Below are 26,538 nucleotides of genomic sequence, written 5' to 3' on the forward strand. Positions count from 1 at the left end.
CCCCATGCCCCAATAGTGTGTCAGAATAATGCACGCTTCTGCTGACCTCATGGGAGGCACGGGAATCATGCCAATCCATCACACCAATGCCACTGTCCACCACACCTGTGCTTTTAAGAGATCAAAATACAATTCTTGGTTTTGTGAAAGGGTTGTTTTTCTTTATCTTAGTCTTAAAAATAGTGGGAAATTTATACAATCTGTATCCATACCTGGAGAGGCAATGCAGGGGGAAGCATCATTGCTGGACTCAATTTCTTTACAACCTTGACAAAACCCAAGCCACTGCAAGACAGGTGTGAGCACAAGCCGAGTGTTGCACTGTGCTTTGATTTCCCTCGTACCAAACAGAGGTTAAAGGACTATAGGAAGGTGTATTGCAGGCTTCCGCACTACAATACATCCATCTCAAGCACAGACATGAAAGATCTTGCAAGACTGAGGCTTTAGTAAAGCAACAATTCTGTATTTAAATGATGATTTGTTTGGACAAGGTTTTCAGGATGAATCCTGCATGGCAGCTCAGCAAGCTCAGCATGAGCCCGAGCGCTCATTTCATCCTACCTTTTCATTAAAAAAATGGCAGCTCTCTCCAACTACTTTTTTTACATCTCAGGAGTTTTCTTCCATTATAAAGAACCATTTGTATTCTCCTAAATCTGACAGATCTGAACCAGATTGAAGAGACGATATGTGAGGGGATGTTCCTCCTTCCCAAAAATTCTGCCAGGGTAGACTTCAGAAAAAATTAATGATTTTAGACACTTTAAACCCCAAATGAGGGGGAAAAACAAGAGAGGTTAAAAAAAAAATAAATACATGCATGCATGTGTTTGATTTGAATGATGAAATCCTACTCATGAAAATAAATAAGGTATTTATGCAAGATGTGTCCCAAAGATAGCCCTGTTGTCCCATTAATCATATTTATTCCCAAAGTCTAATAATGTTATCTTTGGTCCCAGCTTCAGCAGCCTGTAATTTAACATAAGCACCTTTTTTCAGCATGCGAATCGGGTACTAACAGTGTTTCTTTCAACCTCTTTTGTGCTTCTAAATTAGAAAAGCCAGATGCCGTTTTTCTTCAGATATAAAACACAGTGAAAGTGACTGTAAAATAAAAGAGCAATTAACTTTGCAAGAAAACTGTTGTACAGGAGTGAAATACAGGACTTGAAGTAGCCAAAACCTAAAATTATTCCTACAAGTGTCATCCCTTGCTCAGACTAAAATGACAGAACATCACTCTAGAGATTCCTGTCAAATTGGGGAAAAAAAAAGTAGTCATGGAAGATATCCCCACCACCCACTAATTCGTTCGTTGTGGTTTTATTGCTGCAAGGTCAGATGGCTTGCTGTTTGGATAGCTCTGATACTGGCTCTGTCTCCCCACCATCTATTTTCCTTCTCTGCAAAGTGCGCACTAAGCAGCTAAAACAGCACAGAATTTCTTGTTTTGTTTCCTCTATCACTCAAATGACTGAAGTTTTATGAATTATCTGAATAAAGTTCAGGATGGAGCTGCCCTAGCTGAAAAGGCAAAAAGAAAGCTAACATTAAGGGTTTGGAGTTGCTAAGTATTTAAAAAAAAATACAAAATTATCTTGGCTCTGACCCTTCCCTAAAATCAGCTAAGATTTTGTAACTCTGTAAAATTAAATGCGTTATCAACACACAACTGACTGTGCAACCCAGTGAAGATAAATTATCTCATTAGTACCATAGAAATCAGATGAGGTGTGCATAGTAAGTGACATATTAAATGCAATTATAAAACCCTACTGAAGTGATGTTAGTGACCTGACACATGACAAAAAACCCCAACGAGACAATGCAGAATCCAGGCTGGAAGATGCACTGATATTATTTCTATGCAGCATACATCAGATACAAAAAAATACTACTCAGCCATCAGTACAAATCCCATAATCAAAAGCACTGGGAAAATTTAAGAAATTATTAACATGCAAAGAAGGGGGCATCTTCAAGAGAAGCAGAACTACCCAAGAACGCAATCCGCAATTGCTAGGACAGGGTGAGCAGGTTAGGAGAGCTACCTTCCCGCATCACCCACCTCCATCCCTGCACAAGCATCAGCTGCCAGACTTAAGGCACGCTTCCACTTTCCACATCTACAGTGATAACTCTCCAATATCAACTATCGTAAAAGTAAAGAAACCACATGGCCAAAAGATACTATGGGGACCCCCCCCCCATCTCCTGTCAGCAGTACCAGTGACCTAGACCCCTCCTCACCAGCATCTAACCAGCTCTCCTCAACCCCCCCCCCAGTGCCAGAGACCCCAGCACTGCTGCAAGCAGACTCTCTGGGGCTTCTCTCCCTTTCTCTGTCGTGAAGCTTTTTCTTAAAATCTAACTTACACTTTCCTTGCTGCAACTTACTGCTCTTGAACCAGCTCGCAGCAGACAGACAACGGGCTACTCCCCTCTCTCCAGCAGACTTTTACACCTTCCAGGTTTGGATGGCCTCACCAAGAGACCCGCTGACAGCTTCCATTATTTCAACTTGCTGTCGTACACCTTATTTTCTAAATTCCTCATCATCCTTGTTGTTAACCTCTGCCCTTCCTTATAATTTCTTGAAGGGCTGTGCCCCAAAGCAGATGCACAAGTACTCCAGACGAGTCCTTATTGGTTCTGGCTACCTCAAAAGAATTAGTTCACATGCTGCATGTGCAACACTGCTCTCATCCAGCAAGCCATCTTCTTGCAGAAGAACGTTACTGGTGACCTTTGTCTGCTCTGTGACGCTTCCTAACTTCCAGACTGCAGAAGAGACACCCCTTAGGGGCCACCCGCTGCTTGGCCAGTGAATTGGGCAGCCTAAACGCCACCTTTTCACTTGTCGAATGGAGCTGCACCCTACATGACAGCATGGTCCCCAGCGAAAGCTGAGTACTTATGGCTGCGGACAGACCGTGGCAGGGCCACCTCCCCTGCAGGGACCACTCCACACTTCACCATCAGCTCCGTCCTTGGTGGCCAGGGCAAGCTGGGAGACACATCAACAGGCCAGCCCCCAAACCTGACCCAAAACAACCCAACAAACGTCCACAACAAAGTGACCACTGCTCACCAAGCAGCTAGCATCCCCCCAGGAACCAGAAAATGAGAGTCCTGTGCAATCTGGCCTCTGCCTAGGGCAGGAGCTCTGCAGAGGGGCTAGGGATGGTCCTTCCCAAAACACAACACTGATGGCTGGCAAAAAGCATATTATTTTTTTTTGTCTTCTGACTTGCACCTGACTTTTACAATGCATTTGGAAAGCAAACCCCTTTTCAGGCTCCAGGGCTGAGGGAGGCTCCTCTCGGCTGAGCCTGTAGCAAGACAGCTCTCAGCTGCACCTCGCGCCCAACACTGCCGAACGCGGCTGGAGTCACACGGAAGATTAGAAAAAGTAATCAAAATCCAATTTTATTAAACTGAACAGGTCAAATCAACATACACCTGTACCCAATACAAAAACACCATTCTTCCACTTTTGGGGAATATTTTGTTACTGATAGAGAGCCTCATGTTTACAGGGAAGATGACAAGAGGCTCCTGCAGCAGGCAGTGGTCTGAATGAGACGGGGCATTGCTAGGGAGCTCCCCGCCATCTTCCTCCACTTGCCAACCTCATCACATACAAGAGTGGGGAAAAAGGTGTGAAAAAAACCCCTTGTACTCCTACTTCACATTGCTAGCAAAGGAGAAACACAAAGATGTGCTTTTCACATGTCCTTGTCAGAGGATCCAGGGATTTTGTTCGCTTATTGAAATGAGTCAGCTTGAAAATGCTTTCCTTCCTCTTAACGCAACCTTCAGCTGCCATCAGCGCCCTTGTGAGTGGCACTGGTAGGCGTCAGATGTGGAAACAACCATGCCAGAGAGACAGGGAGAAGGCAACCATTTTCCGAGTGCGTTGTTTCATTCCGCAATAAAATAAGTTACGTTGTTCACGGAATTACTCTTTATCCATCACTACTTAGCAAGACAAGCCAATACAATTTCTGTTCTTTGTACAGTTCATTTTTGTTCCTCCTGGAGGTTAGGAAACAAAGTGCAAATTGACTGGTTTGAATCCTCAACACACAGAGGGGTAATACTGTTTAACTGCAGGTATGTTGCTGGGATGCAGTTCTCCATTTTAATACATCTCACTTTAACTGTAAAATTAATTACTTGGCGACACTAGTAAGCAGAAGTAACCAACAGAGGTAACTGCACTTTCATTTAAGTGTATGTTTAACATGCAAAAATAACATACAGCAAAAAGATTTGAGCATGGTTAGTTCTGTTGGTGGGCAGGGTCCAAATCCTTGGTTTTTATCTTTGAAAGGCTAAAAAGTTTAATTGGATTAACTTAGTGGTTACTCACATTATCCAGCAGGGATATTTTGAGCCATTACAGAATGTCTCGTGTGTTGCCTGAGATACAAGCCAATGAAAGCAAGATGAGGATTTGTTATTGGCCGGAACCAATTATTTCTGCTGGGAGAAAAGATCAATTCGTGATAAGAATTAGCATGAAATAACAGATAAGAATTTGAGAAATTTTGACCTTAGATTAAGTGAATATTTTCCTTGGAAAAGCTTAAATACAGCTCTTATGTTATATAGGAAAAATAATCTTAAAAAAGGGGTGAGGCAATTTTCAACGTCCAGGTTCTTTGTCCTTTCTTGCTGGACAGAAAACATCAATAAATTAATTCTCCCTATTCCACATGCCACACGTTTGATCTTTCAAGTCTGAGTATCAGCTACCGTAACTACTTTACACTACCAAGAACTACTCACAGTCTAATCATCAATGGAAAACTGCCAAAAAACATTAGTAAAGAAGTCTTGAAGCAGCAGGGGTTGAACTCACCTGCCTGTGTGTCCATAAGAACACCAAATAGCCTTTCCTCAGAATTTATGGGGTCTTGCATCTCATGGACCCCGCTGGAAGCGAGCTCCTAAGTGCTGCCTCACTGATACTTCTGCCCACTTTGCTCCCAGGCTCTCCAGTAACCTTGTGGCTGCCACCTTTAATTGCCCTGGGGAAGCGATCAGTCAGGGGCAGGTATCAAAATGGCACCAACTCTTCCACACCAAAGAATGTCCTTTACCGGCTTCTACTTTTTCCCTGCTTTTGTTCCGCATAGCAAGAACATCATATTTTCTTAAAGAATAAGGTCAAGGTGCTGGTTAACTGACACTCAGAGCTGTTTTTAGCAAAAGACTGCTAACTTCTCAGGTTCATAGCCCTCCTGCGCTGTGGCAAAGGCAGCAAACGATGTTTGGTTTCACACGTAGCACAGATCCAGCCCTCAAACACAATTCTGGTTCCTTCCTGTGAGACCCCCCCAGACTCGGCACATGTAGCATTTCCTCAGCTCAGTCACCCACCAGTTTCTGACAAGATTTTTTTAGCTTTTTCTTTCCCTTCAGTCTGTGAGAAGTTGATCTGATCTTCACTCTCCCGTTCATTCTGCAGTAATTCTGCTCTGTTCTCCAGGCTATCAAGTTTTGCTCCCTTCTTGCTCGACCCCTTTTATCTTCTCTGTGCTCTTGGGAACGGCTCCTCCGCCAGGGGCTGGGACCAGCCCCGCACTGCCTCACCCTGCGATAACTGGGGGACAGGTAACAGTTCACAGGTAGTTGCAGGGTTGGGTTCACGTCCTCGCTGCTGCAGCTACAGAAATTTTAACACTAGTATATGCCTTCTGACTGCCTGCTAAGGTAACAGAAGCTGAGAACCAGGTGCAAAGGGGCTCTAGAGAGTGACAGCAGAGTGGGATAGCGCTTGTAATATCCCTGCTGGATTTAAGATAGCAACTTTATTATAATTTTAAACATCTTTTAATTAACGAATTCTTTTGCAAGCAACCACATCAGCAGTGGTTTCCATGGATGCTGCTATTGGATACTGCAGAGCACAGAGTGGGGCTGCAGCAGCAGGGGGATGGGGAGGCCCTGCACTGTGCTGATGGGGAGAGGGACCACAGCTGCCTGCTGGGACCCAGCCCAAAGGGGCAGAGTTAAGGCTGGTTTCACGACCCTCTCCCCTCGGCAGGTATCATCTCCCAGGAAAGCACCAAGAGAGCAGCGCTGGATGGAAACATGCCTCCTCCATCCACCTGCTGCTCGTCCCATTGGGTCTTTGTGTAGCCCACTGGCAGGAGATGGGGTCTGCCCTTTCTGGGGGGAAGCCAGCCACATCCAGCCCTGCTCTACAGTGGAAGAATGTCCCCATAGTTCCTTCCTGCAGAATGGGTATGGGCTTTAATTTGTTCATCTCTCAACGTTCAATCAAACAATCTACAGTAGGTCGACTTTCTGATGGGAACTAAAGGCGATTCTTTAATTAGATTTAAGAACTGCAACACTTGAAGTTAAATCATGCTTAGAGAGATGAAAATTGAAAAATGATAACTAATGGGATTTACAGATGATTTCCTTTAAAAGTAAAAAATTATTATTACACACATGTACCCCAAGGACCTTTCCATAGCTGTTAAAAATATTCCTCTTAACAGCAGACAATGAGAATATATTCACTTCTATGGAAAGATGAACAACAAAGCTTCTGCTAAGACATTTTTTAATGAAAGTAAAAATTCCCAATTATAGACTAGAGCCTGCAGTCCCTTCAACCTCCTCCTCCATTTCAGATCCTGTATTTCTTTTGCAACTGAAATGATGTCACAGCTCGGTAACATGGGGGCCACACGCCCGGGTTTTGACCTAAGCAGTGCTGATGAAGCCAGCTGTAAAAGGGGACATTGAATCCTAGCTCAGCGGCATAAAAGTAAAGTGAAAACACTTTTTCAAGTATCTGTCCTATTGCAAAGCAGCACTTCAACCCAAATTTAATACCACTGTAAAAAACCTAGGACCTTAACATTTAAAACACCAGGTAGCATATTTTTAGCTAATCTTCGCATTATTGGTGATTTCCTCAATAATGCTGACAATTCACAGAAATTATTGTTTATGGCTTAATGTTACACCAGTAGAGGTAATGATAATTCCAGGGATCTTCCCCTGTAAATTCAGGCACTCTCTTTTGCATCACATTCATCTCTTCCCTCACAGCCCCAAGGTCAACTTAAAAATCCCTACCAACTTCAACAGGAGCAGATACAGACTCTAAACCTGCTTAATGAAAAAGATTTATTTTCTTAATTAGCATATAAGAATTGAATGTGTGAAGATATTGCTGTAATGCAAATACTGCCTGGTACACAAGGCTTTTTGTGCTTGTGTGTCTTTGCTTGCTTCAGGTAAGTTAATCAGAAAGCCCGTTTGTTTCCCACCTCTGGTCTGCGTAAGCCCACTGCCACTGCAAGGGCAAAACCACAGTCAAAGGTATCAAATGCCAGCATCTGTACTGGTGCCAGAACTTGCAAACACCTCTCTGCATATGCTTTGCTTGGTCAGGGCTTGTCCTTTTGCAAGTGACATGCTGAAACTGCTGTCGATGTGATGAATTCAGGTAGGAATCCTTCACTGAAGTACTTTATCACGTGTCGATAACTTGAATAACATTTTTGTACGTCTGAACACATTATCATGTCTCTTACAGGGCTCCCAAAAGTGTTCTCAAGGCAAGTATTTTAAGTTTTCCTTCAAACATTCATCGATAACAATGTTTACCATGAATTTTGTGGTCTTACTTGCTCACTAAAGGAATTACAAACAAATCCAAAAGCAGACAGAATTCTGTTCTGAATCCACAGACCAAAATGAAAATGAGGAGCATGTCTAATGACGTAGCATCGTACGACATAATAAATACATAGGGACAAGACAGAAGATAGACAAACAGCTACTGCTTTTCACACAGATTGTGCTAAGAAGCATCCTACAGAACTGGTAAAGAAAAAAAGAAGAAAGTGTGTAAGATTCTTGCACTCTGCTAGAAACAAAGTCACCGGTGCACGGCAGCTGGTTTGGTGGCTCATCATATGCAGCAAGACGATTACTGCACTCGCAAGGGATGGGCGCCCCTATCCCTAAAACTGCTGGCAACCTTGGCAGACAAGCCAAAGACTGCTTGTTTTGAGATTAAATCCTTGTCCCTTCAGTTTCTTTAGAGCATAACACACTAGAAGAAGCTGGCATGGCTTCCACATCCCCTCAGCAGAGGAAGATACCAAAATGCTGCCACTGCTCCCTGGCAGGCACCTTCTTCCAGTGCTACGTTTATTTGCAAGCAGCAGCTAGAAGTCTGACGCTGCAGCACCGGCAGAAATGTAGCCAGGGTTTGCCAGGTAGGAAAGTTTAGGTGTTTTACCTGCTCAATGCTCCTGAGTCAACCGGTAGAGGAAAAACCGCCTGCTCAGGAGCCACAAAACCCTGTCACAGCTTTCCTTTCATCCATGTGAATGTGCTGAATCATTAAAAAAAGGTCTTGCTTGGCTAGGTGAGGCGGTATTTGAAGGCTCTGGAGAAGAGATTATTTGGAAGTTAGAATACATACAATAATTTGAGGTAGCGTTGTGGTGCACAATGCTATTTGCAAACTGATTTCATGGCAGTGCCGCTTCAGCCCCAGGAAGAATGCCTTCGTGGCTATCTGGCTATGAGAAAAGCTTATCCATTTACTCTTCTGAGAGCCCAATAACCTGCTGTGTAGCAGGGACTCTCTTGGGGTGCATCCTCTTCATTCATAGACCCTGATAGGAATGCTCTATCAGTGTTTTTATGTTTATCCCAAATTATGAATGTTTTCAAATCATGCACAGCATTAAAAAGCTTTCTTGCTTTTTCTGGCAGCCTGCGGTGCAAAAATGTTAACTCAGGAGTTTATTCTACAATGGATTATAAATGACATTTAGCGACATGATGGATGCATCCTGGCTTTGCAGTATAAAGATGATCTCAGAACACAAGCCTTATTCCTTGTTTCACTAATATGCTGCACACAGCTCAGTGTTGCCAGCAGTCTGTCTTCAGTATTTTGATTAATAATGTTAATGTAGTTTTCTAAATTGAGTTATTATTCACTTTTCTAAGCATATTTATGTTAATAGAGCATTTTTTTTAATTCAAACATTTATGAAAGCATTAGTTTGTGACCAACAGGCTTAGTTTCATAGGCTACACTGTTTCGACATGAAGGCAAAATTATGTCAATCAAAAATTACAACTTGCTTTCTTTTGTTTTTAACTGAGAAGATAATCTTCTGGAGGTTATTTTACATCTTACCCTATCCTTCAGTTCACATGTCTGTAGTGAGATTATTTTTTTTTAGAACATATAATCATTGAACAATCCTGTTGACATGAAGCCAGAGAAGGTAAGGATTTCCCAACCAAGAACTGGTATAATTTTGGGGATTTTTTGCAATGTGCTTCACATGTAGCACTTCCAGATTAATGACATCTAGTGACCCAGCAGCATGCCTGGTAGCTAACGTGTTTTCATTCAGCACCTAAGATGTGGGATATGCAGGCAGATGCAGTGGCAACCTTCAGCCTCCCTGAACAAACAGGCTTGAAGGCACCAGTCAAGACAGACTTTACAGGAGTTCAATATGGAGACTTGTGTAACATGTACTCGTGTAAATGTGTTTGAGATAGACCTATCTCACAATAACTGTCAAAGAAGCCCTAACAAGACCATGCTGGTAGCATCCACACCCCCTGTTAAGCAAAGATCTGACTTCTTTCCCACCCAAGACCCGACTCATGACATCAGATTGCAGTCAGCACATGGCCACGGTGAGGACAGCATTACTTTTCATGCTCACTTGTTGCAGAAATTGCTCTCCAGCTCCAGGCATCCGATGGGCATGATTCAGCGTCAGCAGGAAACAACAGGGCTGCGCAGCAGGAGGATGGGTGACTCAAAGTCTCAGGGCAAGAGGACCGAGGGCCCTGGCAATGACTCGACCATGAGGTTCTGGCACATCAAAGACAAGTCGCGCTTCCATACATACGGACAGGAAATGCAAGTCCCACTCCTCACCAACACCTGAAACTGTCAGCCATCTCAGTTGTCTCACTGAGAAAAACTTACTCTGGAGCTGATTTTCATTAATAGTTTTGTAAATCTACACTTTTTTGTTTTGATAGTCCTCAAGAACAGAACGACTTTTCTAGAGGGTTACAGACCCAGGATGAACCATGTGTGAGAAACCTGACACTTTTCCCCAAACAGAAAAAAAAGTAACATAGAAATCACATGAAACAGTCCTGCTTTCTTCTCCCACTAAGCAGCAACCAGCCACTCAAATCACTGAAGAAAACAATCTGCAATTTTCCTCTAGGTGAAGAGCACAGTGGCTTTTGATACATATGCACCTAGCTGTGGCTTTCCGTGAGCACAATTAGTCTAACACAGCTAACAAAAGAAAACCTTTTAAAAATATAAAGCTGAAAAAGGGATCTAAAGCTGAGCAAGTGGAGAGGAACAAAACCCAAAAGCAGCTCCAACGCTTAAGGCAACCTACACGCACACCATCTATAGATGAATTTCTTGCTATGAAATGCATTTATATGGATCATTATCTTCACATGACACCTATGCATTCCAGAAGCATTCAAGTGACCACATTATGCACAGCCCTGCAAACCACTTATGCACGTGGGTGGCTCTAAAGAATCCCAAAATTCTATCAACAGGATGGGGAAGTGGGGGCTTCCTGGCTAGGGAGGGAAAGAATAGTAGGCAGCATGCACAGAGGCTGGGGCCCATCCCATCCATTGGGTTGGACATGAAAAGCAAGACTTGCAGATGAAGTAAAAAATATTTTGGCTCAGGAGGGGCCAAGAAGTAGATAGCACCAACCCTGCCTGCCTGCAAAAGGTTTCACATCCCCTTTGCTGTGTGGCTCAGTTCACATTGGGAGAAGGTAGCAAGAAGAAAACAATAAAAGACTTTTGCATAGGTGTGGAAAGAGGGAAATGGCTGTATGAGCAAACTGCTTAAAAAAATTGGCTGGTGAAGTTGGGGCTGAAACTGGCTCTGCAGAGCGGCAGAGCGCAGGAACCACGGTGGATCCTCGAAGGACAAAAGACAGATGGACTTTGCTAGAAGTTGTCCAGTCGTGCCCCAGTGCAGCTCCCTGACATTCAACACTAGCAGCACAGCATGCCCAGCTGGCCCAAGAGCTGGCCAGACCACCACAGTGCTGACTCGCAGTCTGGAGAACAGGGCTACCAGCAGCAGCCCTGGGGTCTCCTCTGAAGGAGCACCAGGTACCCCCGGCAGCCCCGCTGAAGCGCGCGGGCACTGCGTTGTGATCCGACTGGGTGTACCTTGCCAATTCAGCAAATTAGGAAATCCTGGAATTAGGCTCAAAACGTACTCCCAGCTCCTATGTTACTAACCTCTGCCTCTCCAGTATTTTTAAACTGTATTTAATTGACACCCTTTCGATGGGCTCCTGCAGCCCGTGCCTGCACAGCACACGTCCAGGGATGGGGACCAGCCCCGTGCTGTCACAGGAAACCAGTTCCTGCTTCCCGCTGATAAGGAAACATGCTATACATTAATCTCCTTTTACAGTACCATATAAAAGTGTAATTACAACCTCATGCCTCCACAACAAACACATCACACATTTAATTCATGCACAAATGTCAGCCTCCACCATTTTATTCTTTTTTTTTAATGTGGCTTGAGTTTGTAATAACGGGTTTGCTTTACTCAGCAAGTGAAGTATTAGGGCATGACCACAGAGCCCAGCTCAACCACTGTTTCCTACGGGATTTTCTCAGATACAACTGACCAGATACACTAAGGAGATCATCTGCATGGTCACAGGTTTTACAGGCCTCCAGCTGGAACAGAAAACCCTTTGTGAGCCCTGATCAATGGAAATAACCAGAAAAGCACTTCATTTGAACACTTAGCAGATGTTCCATTCCAGGTGACCATTAAACCATGTGCTTCTCCATTTCCTTCTTCAAGTCATTTTAAAGATAGAAAACCGTATCTTTCTTATTTTTACAAATATTAAAAGAAACCCCCAAACAACGAAACAAACAGTTAAGCAGGATCCTTGGTGGTGGTGCTTAAAACAAATTTTAAATTGGGTAACATAGGCATACAGTACGGGGCTTACACCTGTCAGTCACTCAGCCAACAGCAGCCTTTCATTATCCAAACACGTCAGTCCTGAAAATAGGAACTCAGAAAACTTCTTCACAATAGCTTTCTTCTGGGTTGGTGGTCACTTCTGGGTGCTCTTATCTCTCAGGCAATCCCACACATGAACTTTGCTGTTCTCTAACAAGCTTTGCAAGGAACACACAGAAACAGAGCTGCGTACAAAATCCTTTAAGATTTAAGCTCAAGTGATGAACATACCACGTCTACCTAACACAGCACACAACTAAACTAAAGGCTGCTGATCTACTAGTGTTAAGCCATGCTAAACATTTCCTGGTTTTGGTGGTTCTTGCATTGCATTGCATTCCCTTTACTTGAGGGTAGCAAACAAATTTCCAGGCATCAACAGACAGCAACAATCCTTCCAGCTGTAATTATGTTCCAAGGTTTACAGCAATCAGCTTTTATCAAGCTGAAAGGAAAGCTGGATTCACCAAAATACAGGTAAACCAGGCTGCTATAAACATGTACAACACAGCCTCACAATTTTGTGGTGGAAACTGGAGAGTCTTACATTAGAATGTGAAATAAATTCACTGACAAGGCAAGAAAAACATTTCAAATAAAGCAGGACATGCAAAATAGACGATTCACTTTTCACCTGAAAATAACCATTACGCAATTCTAAAATTACAAAGTTATCATTATTTAAATGGTCTTGTGGAAGATCACACAACAAGAATGAACAGACCCTGCACCACACGCAAGTAGACCAACTGTGACTATTGCTTTGGCTAATTAGCCTCAGAGCTGCAACATATTAGATGGACTCTGGCAACGTCACTGGAAAAACACACAAGACAACATACTGCCCTGCTTAAGCACATGCAATTTCACCCTGTCACATCCAAAACACTAAAGGAGGTTTTGGAATGTTTATACAGAAAATATGAAGTTATGAATAAAACACTTTGCCATCAGCAATGGTAGTGGAGCAGGCAACGTTCAGTGTCAGAATGTAAGACCATAAAAGCCATAAAGTGCAAAAAAGCCCTATTTTCAAAACCAAGTAACTGGATTAAACCAAAAACGTAGCAAACGTTATAAATTTTATCTCATGTCATCATGAGAATGACAGACAATCTCTGATTTGTGGGAGTGACAGACAGGCTTAATTTCAACAAGCCTATTAGAAAGTAAATATATCAGGAATACATAAGAAAAATATAATACGTGTGTAAATGCTCTTTTTGTGTAAAATGTATAAAGCAAGAAAAGGCATTTAAGATCTAGGTACAAAGCTAAGTTATCATGTGTACGGTTGGGTTAACTGGAAAAAGCTGGAGATGTGTTGCATTGCAGTCCACGTTCTGTTCAGACAGCTGCACTCCTTCAAGTTATGCAGAAGATACTGGATAAAAGCTGAAGCAATGATTGAAAGATGGGAAGCAAAAGGGAAGCACAGGCAGATTTAATTAGGTTCCTACCCAAGCTTACGACATCTATTACAGTAGAATTTATTGGCCAAACTGACCAAGGCTCCACTGTCCAGGGAAGAGACTGAGAAAGTAAAAGCCTGTATTTCAAGGGCCCTCAAAGCTAAGACTTAGCAGGTGAAGAGAACAGATAATAAAACAGCAGATGTGGTTATTTCTAGTCAATCAAAACACACAATGACAGTACTCCATCTGCTTAGCTACAATCCGCATTGCACTTCCGACATGACAAGCAAACCAGAAATTCTACACTGAATCTTCCAGGAAGTGATACCCCAACCATGGTGTTCTACCATGATGAGAAGTCAGTTAAACCATCTCTTGCACGCCTAGAATTATTTTGCATCTATCTTCTTCTGCATTATTACAAATGTAGGTTAAACCATCATTAAAAGAGAACAAGTTTCACCAAAACTATTGCAATATCCCCCTCAAAAAGATTACCTACAGTCATTGGCTCTTGATTAGGGGACACAAGAGATTTCCTTCATAGACCGTTGGGAATGAAGCTTGCCAGGACATAAGCTCAAAGCACAGTATTGCCTATACTATTGAGACTAACACAACCTTCAAGACCTAAAGCGGGGCTTTGTGAATCCTTGCCTAGTACTTTGCAGGGAAGATCACCACCTACATCTGGTATCAGCTTGGGAGTCAGAGATTTACGTAGGACCAGGAATATAGGTGGTGGCAAGAACTGTCCCTCTCTAGATGCCAAATACTTGGAAATGTTATCGTTTGAAAACATGCAGTCCACTGCAGAGAAGAAAAAAAGTAAGGATGCTGCAGTGTTCATGCTCTTGTATCGTATGCTCAAGACCGCTGAAGCTACTGCTTCATGGCTTTACCATTGGCGTTCTTTTTCTTCCTTGCCTTGGTAAACTTACTGATACCCAATAAAGAACTGTCCCTCCAAAAAAAAAAAATAATCTTTTAATTCTGAATAGGTTAACAGAAATCCATGGTTTCTGTTGACAGAAATGCCATTGCTGCATATTGTCAGCGCAGGAACCCTACTGAGCAGCAGCAAGCCTGACCATCCGCACCCCCGCAACCGGAGCGAAGGGACATGTCACGCTTGCCAGAAATTATGTTGGTCTGAGCATTATGCCAAAGCAACAATTGAAGAAGCCATGATCAACATTCCCCCTAAAAATAAGGCGATTCAGAAATGTCACTTCTGTTGTCACAGTTGATGTCACTGAAGTGTCACTTGGAGTTAATATTAGCCTAATCAAGCCAATTATAGAGTACTTACAGTATTTAACAGGCTCTTTGATTTGACTTTTGATACAAAATTCTGCATATTCCTAGAGGTTTTATGAATTCGAAATGGTTCAAAGTTCAACTCCAACAAAGCAAGAAGCTTGCAAGATGTTGAGAAAAAACCCCCTCTGCTCTTCAAGCAGAAAATGATGTGTTGCCTTGCCAGCCACAGCAGGCTCTTAGCACAGCTTTTGGCAATGCCTCAACACCAACGCAAGACCTGAGCCCCCCTCACCACACGCTGAGCTCTTCCAGCCCCTCCACTGGGGGCCACAGTCCCACGAAGGACCGGGCTCTGCCACTTGGTTTCGGAAGTAGCAAAAGGTCACAGCAAAAGTGATGCAGACGCATGGAGATGGTCAGGTCCCAGAGACACCTCCTTCACTTGAGAGGTGCCCCAGCTCCTGGTTTGGCCATGCAACCAGGACCACCTGGCCACGTGCTGCAGTCCCTGTTCACGTAACCCTGGAAATGAGGCTTGCCCAAAACCCTCCCCCACACCACTGCTCCAGAGTCAGATGAGGTACTCCAACACTCCCACTCATCTGCTGCAGAAGCAAAACTGGGCAGAAATTTCTGCGACATCTATTTTCCCCTTTCTTTAGTATGGAGGCTAATGAAGAGTTTCATATACACATAATTGTCATGCACAGTAGTTTAATCTCCCTATGCTGTGTTCATGGTCTAAACACGCAGAGACGTATGTTGATTCTTAGAGAAATTAAGCACTGGGGCATAAAACAAGCAGGAGGGAGGGAGAGCAACATTGTTTCCTCCAGAAAGAAAACCATACCTTCGGGATAACGGGTGCCCTTGAGGGAAGGTCAGAGCAAAGCAGCTACAGTGTGAGGAAAATGACACGGCCTTTTAATAAAAGGCAATTTCATAAATGCAGACACACAAGGCAAGTTGTACAAAGTTGCATTTTCTTAACTCCTTCAACCCCAAAAGGCAGCGCTGCACCAAGAGAGCAGTGGCCTTGGAAGGAACGGAGACAGGGGCTCTGCCCAAAGCATCGCCCCCAGCCCCCCGCCACCCAGTACCCATCCCTCCCGCAGAGGCTGTGCCCCACAGCCGGGAGGGGGCTGTCCTCCCCCCTCAGGTCAGGCTGCTTTCAACATGCCAGTCACTTTTAAATCTCTCACCAGCAACAACGGCATGGTCTGCAGAGGGGGAAATTCACCATTTCAGCAAGGAGAAAAAAAACCCCACTATAGTGTGGCAGGGTTGTGTTTTGTTTGGTTTTGGGTTTTTTTTTTGGGGGGGGGGGGGGGTGTGTGGTTTTTTTTTGGTTTTTTGTTTGTTTGTTTTTTTAAAAAAGGGATGAGTGTTTGGAATATTTGCAGCAGTCCTCAGGGAGATAAATGAATGGGCTGTCCATGGGTAAAGCTGAAAAGAGTGTATGATACAGACATTTATCACGCGTACATTTATAAGCTACATGTGGTTTACAGCATAATTAAATAGGAGAAAACTACTGATTTGTACACAAATGCAGCCTCCCATCTTTCCAGGCACATTCGATGAGTAACTAATTTATATCCTTCTACAATCCAAATAATGTTCTCCCTGGTGGAAGATTCTAGGAGAAGCAATTCAAATTCCCACATGTGGAAACTTGAAAAGGGTACTGCAAGCACTGTACCTGTGCATCCTTGACACCCGTGTATTGAATCCCTGCAGACTCCAGGGTGTCACTCTGTTGCATGTACAAAGGGCACACAAATGTGTGCAGTTGTGTAATCAGACTTGAACAAAAGAGAGATGGGGAGAGTTATATCCTCAGAGAATCACTGCTGCTCTTGAGCTCTCACCACCGATGCACCTTGTTGTACCTACTCCTGACACTTAAGGAGTACGAAGCCAGAGTCACAATCCAGAGAAAAATGCACCCTTCTTTTGAGGTCAGTCAATCAGAAGTCAGGAGACAAAGAAACAAATTCATAAAAATGCAATACATAAATTCAAAGATTCCCCCTCCCCCGCAACTAATCTCACTTGTGTAACGTATAGAAAAAAGTATTTAGCTCAGTGTAGGTCCCCTCTTCCTAATTATAACTTGCCACACATTGTCACAATTTCTTACTCTGTATTTACTATTCTGTTTTGCTGCTGTACAGTTTCCTCTGTTGCAATCAGCGTGGGTGTCTGGAGTGTGAGCTGTTAGATTTCTACTCCTCCCCTCGTATCAACATGCTGGAGGTTATCATAAGCAGCCACAGTAAGGATCCTGGTTACAGGTTTGCAAAACCTCACACAAAAAAAACTTGAGTCACTAGAAGGAAGACATTTTTTGCCCATAACAGGAAGTTCAAGGAACATGTATCTACGATTTAATGGAATAAATAAAATCGTGAAAAAATTATTTGTGGGATTATAAGCCCTGTGTAACAAGACACAACATAGTGAAGCATCCACTGAAACACTGTTCTTTAAAATTCAGAAGAGAACTCACTGGACTTGGAAAAAGCAAGGAGTACGCATTGTGCAGAAGTGCTACATCTACCTACTATCTAAAGAAAAGGGAAAAAATATTCCTCACATTTTGGACACAACCTTTCCCTCAACATGTAAATAAAAATGAGATAATTTTAAAAGAAAAAAATATCCATGTATTTATTATTTTATATACTGCTTTATGTCAACCTATAACCGATCCTGCTTTGCAGACAATCACTTAAAGGTTAACTTTTTTAAAAAAATGAAGACTTCTCAGCCAAAATTACAATTACACATTTTCAGAAGAGGCCAAACCACACAGCTTGCCATATAAAGCAGCTCCACATTACCTTCTATTTTGTTCCTTTCTCATGGATGCCTCACAAAACATTTCCATTTTACACAAGGGCGCACCCAAAGTTCAAATAAAAAGGAATCCTGCGATTGTTGTCCTTTATTTAGAAGGCATTAAATACACATCAACACAGGATAAAAATTCTGTGTTCTTTAAGGAGCAGCAAAGCAATGCCTGCAGCTTACGTATTTGTGTGTATTTTATCTGCAAAATACCAGCACACAGGCACTCCTCAAAGAGCCTACGTGAATTTTATTGATGGATCATCGCTAATCCTTCCAACGTTTCATCCCTGCCTTCAGCAGCTAATGAGTTAATGATGATAAATACCATTAACAAAGGAAAGAGGATCTTTCCTTTGTTTCCCAAAGAATGCGGAAGCCTGACTTCTAGCAACATATTTTTATATTCAGCAAAGTTCCTTAAGTGGACAATTTTGCTTCTAGCTTTATTATTGTACCTTTAAAAAAATAAAAAGGTTTTGATCATCCAAATGACAATCCTAGTATGAAAGTAATTAAAATTACTGTTTCCCATTACCGATTATATCTCTGCATCTATTTCCCTCTTACAGGAAAATAAGGAGAAAATGTACACTAAGTAGTATACTAACACCACAAAATCCACCCAGTCTGTCATCATTCCACAGAGAAACTCTTACCAGGGCAAAGAATTATTAGATATAATCTCGGTTATAATCAAATTTTAAACCGCCTGACACTACACACCTGAACTGCACTTCAGATGTAAAATTTGCCATTGATAATCCAGAAAGGGCCCAAATAAGCGACAGATGCTACAAACAAAAAAAAGGTTTCAGGTTTGTTGGCTTTGTTTTAACAAACAATAGATAAGCTATAAAACATACAGCTTGGTCCTACAACCCCTCCTTATGCTGGTTAATGTTTAGGTCTTCAATTAACTCTGAAGGGATTATTTTATAGCACCAGGAGAAAAGGAATTAAGTATTAACAGTAGTTGTATATTCACACTCCGATTTAATAAAAAAGGCCTGAATGACACAATATATATCAGAATTTACTAAACAGACTGTAAGTCAGCAAAAAACCAATAAAAAACATTGTCTCCAATATCTGATTAAAAACACACAGTACCTTATTGTTCTTTTGAACCTGTCAGTTATGAGCCTTATTGACCTCTTCTGTAATGAGGGGGGCAAATGTTCCATATTGTTCAAACAAAAATTACCAGAAGTAACAGACAGCAATTTTTCCCTGAGAAAAATCGATCTGTTTTTAAGTTATTTGCAAATGTACTAATTTTAAAGTTTCACACATTTAATTACTTGATTCAGACGTTTTGTAAAATCAGTGTGTTTATATTTGAAGTCTAACAGTGTTACACTGGAATTCTATCAGAAAGAGGAACAATCAATATATTAAGAAACAACTATCTACAAGTATACCCTGGATCTAACAAAAGAGAAAAAGAAGTTATCATATATATATATAATGTAAGTTTTGCTTTGAAGTCTCCCCCCCCAAGTTTTATATACAATTTTTATATTATTTGATTTCTGTCTTTTGGATTTGGACACTAGTACAGAAAAAACATTTGATGAACAAATGTTATAACTACTTATGCTTTCAAAATATGCCACGTAGTCAAGTTATTAACATTTCCATTTGCACCCATTTAATACAGGTCTGGTAGCAATCACAGTATACCATTTTCAGCAAAGCACCTGGTATGTCACTGCACATTCACAAGGGCAGGCAAGCTAGTACAGTGTCTCAGTACACAGAAGGAAAAAAAAAATCCCTTACTGTACTGTATTTTAAGTATGTGATAAGTCAGAGGCAAATTTCATTTTAAGTTTTCAGTGAATCTGGGGGAAGAGCAAGGTCGATCCACCCTATTCTGAAGGCTGCCCGCTGAAATCCCATAGACTGGCTTACGCTGCACTTCCGAAAAAAACCCCGCTCACACCTCCGTTGTTTCCTTTCCACCTGATGTATCTTTATCCTTCTGAAAAAGACAGACACAACCCAATTCACAGCTAAGGGTATTACTGTAGGATATACAGCAGAAGTTATGCTTCCCCATATAATACACTATTCCGCACAGTGAGAGGCTAATGGTCATTTGCATACATAGTAATGGAAGAATAAGAGACTGAGAAATAACTGTCCTGCCTGTTCCTTTCCAAGGAGTTACAATACCTTTATGTATGTTTCTGAACTTTTAAAGTGTAATACACAGCTGGGGGAAGCAGCTGAAAAGGATTTGGACCCGATACCAGGATTGCCCCCCTCCCCGATCTGTGTGACAAGCTAGAAGAGCGCATACCTCTACATTTAAACGCATACAGCAAGACTATATTGCAACACAAATGCACACAAGGACAGACATTATCTCCTATTCGACTGAAGGCAATCCTAAATGTCTATGGTGCGAATACATCTGATACAGTACTGATTATGAAGAGTTTCTGCCTTACACTATGACCACTGATATTTTATCACTACTTTTGTAGAGTAACCTACGATTAGAGAAACAGCATAAAAAATTGAAATATTTTAAGACCTTCTGCTACACCCCACCCTCTCCGAGTTAAACACAGACAGCTATAGAAAGAACACGCAGAGCTATCTATTCAGAGGCAGCACTGTGAATATATTCAATTAAAACTGAGCAGTGTAGTCTTGAAAAAAGGGGATACAGCAACTACGTTTCCCACTGGGGGCTAGACCTCACCTCAAGCAATACACTACATGCTCTTGCAAGCTGAAATATTTCTTCCTTCCCATGCAAAGGAAAAAAAAGATCTGTGGACACAAGGAGGAGGAAACGCTTACCTTTTATTTCTTTTGGGGGGGAGCAGGAAGAGGAGAAAGAAAAAATAATAATTAAAAAAAAATCAACAAAAGAGCCCAGCTCCAGCACCTCGAACGGAGAACGCATCTGAGCAGCCAGTGCTGAGAGCGAGCGAGGCAGCAGGCAGCACCCAGGCAGGGGCGACTCCGCTTGTGCCCCTTTTTCCGGCAGCAGGCACGACAATGCGCGAACACCCCCTCCATATCACAGCAGGCAACTGTAGCCAGGAGACAGAGGTGCTTAAATTAGAAAACCGCTGCCAGAGGAAATAAACGGGAACCACAGCGACCCCCTCGACCCCAGCAGCTATCAAATCCGGGAAGATATAGTGCACATCTGTTTTACGAGGCCCCCAGGGAGCTCCAACTCCAGCTACTTACCCTGTCTGCATTATTAATAGATGTTAATGGCGCCATTATATCAAAAAGAAGCCTTTTCCTCGTTATAATATGGAAATTCCAAGTGTTTTTTTTTTCTTACAAAAAAGCAACACCCCCCCCCCCCCCCCCCCATTGAAGCCGCAAAGGGCTTCTTGGTCCTGCTAACTGCAGAACTGCACCCCCCCTGCTTCCTCCCTTGCCTTCCCCAGCCATCCTCACTGTACTGATTTGGTAGACAAAATCAATTCAAGGCAGTAAACAACCACAATAAAGTGGACAGGCAGACAAAGACTTCTTGCCATAAGGCAATTCCTGAATACACAGTTTGTTTAATAAGGTTCTGAAAAATCTGAGCTGGAGCATATACATATATATTTTAATGCAAACGATGCAGTGTAAAAAATGGGATAAGCCTTCACTGTTCAAATGTTTCTCACCCATCTAAATAAGGGTTTTATTTCTTCAGCAGAAATTATCTGTCGCCTCAAAAAGTATTATTTATACTGACTCAATGACAAAGTATCCTCTGTCAAGCCTTTGATTTAGTTGATGAATAAAGGAATGTGATCCTAAAGTATCCCTAGGCTGTGTTTTTGTTAATGCACGGATTTCCTCCGGGTCCATTCATCCTCAAGGTAGGTGTACTGCAGTCATGCACCAAAGTGTCAAAAGACCTTCCACAAAAGATATTGACCTATTTTAATCTGATCCATGTATAAATGCAATGGAGCTACCACTGGGAATAAAGGGAACCAAAGATGTATTTTTAACCCCTTTATGGCACCACACACAGGACGAACAAATTCGTATCAATAACAAATGTAGCTTCAAAGACTATACAAGAATGTAGCTTGCTTTAACTGCATCTCTTCCGCTGATGTTAAGAGTTATGTGAAATGCTACCACTTACTGAAAGAACCAGGCACATCATCTCTGCAGTTTAGTATTGCTATCCCATAATTTTGACCAGCTTTTAAAAAAAGAATAAAAATAATCAAGAAATGCTTAAATGGCAGGCTTCACCTAGTCAGCTTTCACTCCGCTACACAAGATACCAATTTTACCTCTAATATAAAACCACCACATCTTACACTGCAAAGAAAAAAGCTATCTGTAAGGATGGCAATACCCTGGCGTTAATTGCGTGATGAAATTTTTGCATACGGCAGTGGGGGTGGGGTGGGGAGAGCGAACGTGTCAAGAATCACCTTCTCGCGCTGCAGATGCATGCTGCAGCTGTTTGCTGGCTTTCCACAAATGAATGAAAAGTGCCGCTAATTCTTCCAAGACAAATGTAACCGATTGGCTTTGTTGCTTGCTTGCCTCTGCGGCTTTTGAGACCACGCAAGTACGCTGCAGACGTGAAATCACAGGGTCTGGCTGTATTAACTGAATTACAGACAGCGCTGATGTGATCATCTTCATCTCTCTCTCGCGCTCTCTAATTATTTATCCAGATCAAGCCTGACTGCTGGAAAATTAGCTCTCTACAGGAGGTAACCGAGCTGAAAGGTTCTTTTTACCAAGAAATGATGGGCTGGCCTCTAGCAGTACATACGCCAGCGTGCAGTTGTAAGGAAATGTCACGAGATGTAAATTTGCAAGTACGTTTCTCTTCCTCCCAGAAAAAGTAGTAAGACATTTTCAGAGGATACAAAAGTATACATATAATTATATAGACACACAAAGTAACTGACCCTGAACTTAAGAGATGTTAAAAAAAAGAGAAGATGTGTAGCGATCATATCCTCTTTTCACTGCTTTATACATTCATTCTCACTTGCTTGTCTACAAGCAGGTTTATAGTATTTCCCTTACGCAAGGATTTCACTTCTTGCCAGCAACTGCAACGAGACCAAGTTTTAGTTCCAGTGCTTGGGGGGGGGGGGGGGGGGGGAAGGACAACATTTTAGTCACTTAAACCAACTTACAGCAGAATGAACAAAGCATTTAATAGTTTTTTTTAAGCTCAAGATACTGCTTTAGCCAGCAGCAATCTAAAAGCAACTGTGAATGTATTTTTATTTTCCATTTATTTATTTATTTTAAAGTGTTATTAAACCTGCCAGACAAACAACTGTAGTTTAAAGTGAATGGCTTTAAAATTATTTTCCAGTTAGCAAGACTGTCATTATGAGTCGATTTGCTGTACTGTGCACATGTGTATGAATGTACACATTCCTAATACACTTTAATGCACACTTTGGTCCAATTCTAGTCTTGTGTAGGCCAGTATAAATTTTAGTGCTACAGAGCTTTAGCTCACCATTTGAAGCATTAACCACACAAAGCATTGATATTAAAACTAACTCAGTTGTACGAAACAAGCTGATTTTGATACCGACAAGCTTTGGAACTTAATCATTCGGGGGGAAAAAAAAAAAGGAAAGCAGATTCTAGGCTGGATCTCTTGGCTTGCTCCATTTCCAGCAGCTTCAGTACATCAAGTCTTCCTCGAAATTTTATTTGCATTGGGTGTTATGCATGCCATGGATGGGTGAGAATAGTTGTCAACCCACCTGACTGCAGAACAAAGAGCATTTTTTCTTCCAGCATTTGTTACTGATGCTTGAGCCACACCCTGTCATCCTTACAGAACACGCTCTTTCTCACATTTTCCTTCTTCCTGCTCACACAGACAGATAATTCCTTCCCAGTAACAAAATATTAGCCCTTCTCTAGAATTACTGCCTTGGGTTTCACCTTTTTTAAATCTTCTGTGGGTTTGCTTTTAAGGGAGGGAGAGGGGCTACAGGTGCAGCTGCGTTTCCCAGGGCACAGGGACCCAGGATGGCTCAGCACCCTGCAGCCAGCTCCCATTGTCCCCCTTGGGATGCTGCTGAGGGGTCTCGCCCTGCTCGCTCAGTCACGGGAGAAGGCACAGCCTCCAGAGCATGATTTTAGAGCAGACTGATCAATCTTGGGATTTGAGGGCAGACAAGGGGAGGAAAAAAAAAAAAATACAGGCAAATGCAGAGACAAGAAAGAGGGGAAGCCCCTTGCCTGGCTCCTCGACATCAGCCCCAGGCACCTGCCTGTGGGGTCAAAACGCTCTGGCCGGCATTAACCCCTAATGCCGTTTTGCCAAATGATGCACTCCTCATCTCACCCCCTCAAATCCTCCAACAGCTCAGAGTTTGCAAGGTTAAACTCCCCTCGGTCTGGATGAGCGCCATGGAAAGTTGCTTCCCCCACGCTCTGCATGAAGGCCCTTCTGCCTCTCACCTACGCTCCCATCAGCGCTGCAGATGACACGCAATGCCTGGCCCCTCTGCAAACAGATACAAGAACAAAACCCCTTGTAGATTAGCTACACTACACCCAGAAGCATACCGTGGTTTTTGCACATTTGTACAAACGAGCCATGTTCCTGACTTGATCTATTTATAACATAAGCAAGCAACATAGCAAGATGCAGACAATGAGAGGACTGGTACCTGCAAAGCAACCCGCATCCTTTTTCTGCCCATCAGAAACATCTCCTGCACCACCTCAATTTTCTAGTCCCAGAAGTCTGGAGACAATCAAACACAACAGCTTCTAACACCACCCTCGACAACTTTTTCATGAGGTTGTAGCAACAATTTGGCTGCATTACTGTTAGCTCTGTAACAGCAGGTAAGCCATTAGCTGCGAGGATGCCTGCAAAGCAGCACTTCCCCTCTACGTTTCCTGAGCTGTCAAAAAGTCTCACCTTCTGACTTAACAAAAGCAGCAGGAATGGTGTTTTTCCTCAAGTTTCAGGGCAAGTAGAGTTAAGGAACGGCTCAACTTAGCCTGGATTCTTTTTGCAAGCGTGAGTAGAGGGTTTACTCTGTCTTCTCCATGCCTTCCACTCCTAGCCCAACAGTGCAAAACAGTTTAAGAACCAGCAACACTATGGCCTCTCTGAGGTTTGGCATAGAGCTTTTTTTGTTTTAAAAAGACGTTTTGTTCAGCTGTTCCTTGGTATTTGATACATTATCATCCACCAGCCACGCACCGCTGAAGGGAAGCCACAGTGCTATGGCTAAATTCTGTGTCAAACACACAAAGAAACTGTTGCCACTTTGACCTTCATGAAGCAGAAAAACAAAACCCCTTTAACTTTTGATCACATGATTCTTGAGCAACCAGCAAAGCTAGGTTTCAAAAAACCCCACAACTATCTGTGTATCCCAGGACACCTTAGACTACCAACTGCTGAATGTTCTTGTTACTATTTTGAAATGGGGTGTGGGTGGAGATACCTACTGAAGCTTCTTACTGCAGCTATTGCTGCTCATGGGGTATGTGTTTCCAGAAATCCCTGCTCCTAAGGAGCCTGAGCTTGCATCTGCAACTCTTCTGGGATGCATCTGAGAAGTTTTAGCACCATCTGTTACTTGCAGCACCCCTGGACAGGGATGCCAACCTGCACAGCACCCAGCTCTGCTGCAGGCACTGCAGCAGCCAGGGAAGAACAACAAGGTGAGCCACAAAGGGAAGTCATCAAGACTAGGACGGCAACTGAGACACATGCAGGCAGTGGATTATGCGACACTGATGTGACTAGGCAGGAGGTGACAGTCAATAGGAAAATCCCCAAACACTGTCCACAAGACAGCAGATTAGTGGCTTTTAAGGCACCTTGGTGGTGAAGGCAGTGCAGTGCAAGAAGGACTCGCACCCCAGCTCTGCAGGCTTGCTCCACATTTCAGCAAAGCCTCACAGGGATTTAATGTGCAATGGACAAACAGACACACATGGCACTAAGTGCTGGTAGCAACTGGAGGTCCTGCATGTGCCACTGGGGCAGTACAGGTAGCAGAGACTTTCCCAGTGCACTTGCCGCACCCTGCTACATGACCCTTCACACTCTGGTTGCTGATGGAAGGGTTTGCTTAGTGTGTGGCGCCTCCAACCTGTTTTCCTAACACTGTTGGAATACCTTTTAAACTGTTCAACCCTGCTCAAGATTCAGGCAAATGGACTTTTTATACGGTCACTTTAATGTTGCTGAAAACGTATCTGAAGAAAAACCAGGAGGTGTCCAGAGTACTGACACTGCATGAATAAAGTCAAAAAAAAAAAGCAGTACAGGGCACCACAGGTATCAGTATAAACAGGTACATGAATACTCATCACCTAAGAGATGTTAATAGTGAGCTCTGCAGTTCATTCACTGTGAGGTGACTTTCAGTGTAGCAGCGGTACCTACTGAAACCAAAAGCAGAAAACCAGCAGGTTTTAATAGAAACAGAATTGAACTAGCAAGTACCAGGACTCTGTTAATTTTCAGATGGCAAATGTGCTGTTAGTCACATGACTATTCAACCTTTGCACCCTTCAAACAGGCTGTTGTCCAGCTGGATACCAGCCTCCTGGCACACAGAGAAGCAAGCAGCATGCTCCCAGGTGCCCTGTGCCTGGTGTACTCACAAGCCCCAGCAAGCCCCCTGTAGCACCCATGGGACCCACCAGTTACCTTTTCTGACATAGGCTGCATCTTCTCTCCCAGAAAACTCTACTCACCTCCCATCCGCTTTCCCTGGATGGAGTCTTAACCCTGCTGACCTTTCTAAATACAAGCCCTCCTGCCCTTTAAAAAAAAAAAATACCTATACCTCTGTGTTCAGGCACACTTATTTGTAGCACTTTTCATTCTTCACACAAATTTAAACTCCGTGCAAGCATCAAACTGCTGCTGTAGGTCTTTGGGGGTCTTTCCCTCCCTCCCTCCCAGCCTCCTTTTCT

This window comes from Falco biarmicus, chromosome 4 (genome assembly GCF_023638135.1).
Source record: "Falco biarmicus isolate bFalBia1 chromosome 4, bFalBia1.pri, whole genome shotgun sequence".
NCBI classification, from domain to species: domain Eukaryota; kingdom Metazoa; phylum Chordata; class Aves; order Falconiformes; family Falconidae; genus Falco; species Falco biarmicus.